The 2049-nt window shown below is 45.4% G+C and overlaps 1 non-coding gene across 1 annotated transcript; it reads left to right on the plus strand.

The window, feature by feature from the left end:
• The first annotated feature begins 661 nt into the window (after positions 1-661).
• Trnap-agg (transfer RNA proline (anticodon AGG)) lies at positions 662-733 on the plus strand. The gene has a single exon. It is a non-coding gene; the product is annotated as a tRNA-Pro (tRNA).
• Positions 734-2049: the final 1316 nt, after the last annotated feature.

Below are 2049 nucleotides of genomic sequence, written 5' to 3' on the forward strand. Positions count from 1 at the left end.
TTAATTAGAATGGTAGCTAAACAAATAAAATCATTAATAAATTTATGGACCCATGCGTGCCGTCTCCGGGAAGGGCCGTCGGAAGGATCTTGATTTGGAAAAAGGAACGTTTTCGGTGGCCGAGGGCTGGATGCTAAATGGGCAATTTAAACTTCAGCTGCTTCGTAGACCCGAATTTAAACCGAAATCCTTACTCATGCGTAACGTCATCGATAGTATCCTTGTGATTGATCCTAGTTTTCCCGTAACCGTTACAAGCGACCTAGTTCGCTACCATTTTACGACGGACGGATTGGTTGTAAATGTGCTGTAAAGGGTTAATTATATCTAGGCCAACGGTGGGCTGCCTTTTAAAGGCAATCATATACAGGCAGGCAAAAATGTAGGACAAAACCCTGTACCAACCACACCTGATGAAGTATTGGAGTTGTTTTTCTCTTCCGGGAACACATGTTCCTCGCATAACACACACAGCATACGGCAATTAAATGCTACGAAATTGTGTCATCACCGGTCAGAAGATATGTGGGTCACATCTGGAACAAAACAATAAATATTTAGGTTGTGGTCTATATAGAGGCTTCTTTCTTAGTCAAGTAAAACATAGAAAAAGTAATTCTAGTTTGAGTCAGGTCTTATAATGTAGCCCCGTCTGTCAGCGGGCTCGTTGGTCTAGGGGTATGATTTTCGCTTAGGGTGCGAGAGGTCCCGGGTTCAAATCCCGGACGAGCCCACATTCTCGAAATCTTTTTTTAACTATTTTAAGCACCTTATTTCCTCAAAAGCTTATTATAAATTTCTTTTTCTCTTTTAAAATGAATGCTTTCATTTTGAAAGTCAAAAGTGTTGAACAAACTCCTTGACGATGGTCCAAAGCCCAAACGTTCGATCCTAGATACAGTTTCTCAACTCCCATCAACAGCTTAGACGGTACTGTTTCTAATAATTGTTAACACTTTCACGGAGCCGTTTGTTACTTCGGTATCAACGGCAACACTGTCGGCCGAGAAGACGTTGCTTTCGAGGCACCGGCCCCCGTGTGCTCATCGCATGGGAAGCCATTTTGGGGACACAAAACTTTACACCTTCTCAACGGAAGCCCGCTTCACACTAGCAGACGATCGTCACGCCAACACATACTTACGCCTAAACCGGACGAACCAAGGGTCTTCGGAGAGGGGACCACATTTTCCCGAGGTGTCCCTTTTCGTCCTATCTGGATCTCATTTCGACTACAACGTCCTGCTTTGTGGTGATACCGAGGTACCGAGGGCATTTTCCAGGGGGTGAAAATGTCGTTTTCTGGTCGAAAAGTTTGTCCAAAAACTCGACCACAGCCAGCAGAATCACGTAGATAAAAGACGGTGAAAACCCCGTTCCGCCTGGAGGCCAACAAACGTTTGGACTACGGTAGTGTATGTGTGTGTCGGGGAGATTTGGTCCCCAAATGAAAGTAGTTGTCTGTTTCCGGTATGAAGAAAGGACACTCGGTTCCGAGGTTTCTCCGCTTCGATGTTTTCATCGTTAGGGTATTTTATTTGCCGAAAAGTTTCCCGAAGAAAGCCAATCTGCCCGTGCGCCCTAAGGATCACGAAAAACCCGTGCTCGACTCTCGCCACCCCGGAACTTTCCCGAGCTTTCCCATCCCCTGGACGGAGTGTTCTGAGGGGCTATAAAAGTCAAAAGATAAATTACACAGATTAGTGAAGATTAACAACCGAGAAACTCGTAAGTCAGCGTAAGGAGTCAGCGTCAAAGAGACCGATGAAGGATTTTCCTTCCTTACCGCCCACTTTTGTGACACTCTTTTGTTCCCTTCCTGCCGATAGCGTATCCTCTTGGTTTTTGTTAGATGAGTGTTTCATAAAAGGCACGACTCCACGGAGGCCCCGAAGCCCCGGCGAAGACGCGATCCGTATCTAAATGTTTTCGTTTTGACAATTTTCTCCTTTTTTCCGGGGTGTAGATTTTCACATTCAACACCATGGCACGACTGGTTAAGATTAAGATGGGGCAAACGATGGCATGAGTTATTGTCCTTGCGCGGCT

The sequence above is a fragment of the Anopheles ziemanni genome, chromosome 2 (assembly GCF_943734765.1).
Source record: "Anopheles ziemanni chromosome 2, idAnoZiCoDA_A2_x.2, whole genome shotgun sequence".
Taxonomy (NCBI): domain Eukaryota; kingdom Metazoa; phylum Arthropoda; class Insecta; order Diptera; family Culicidae; genus Anopheles; species Anopheles ziemanni.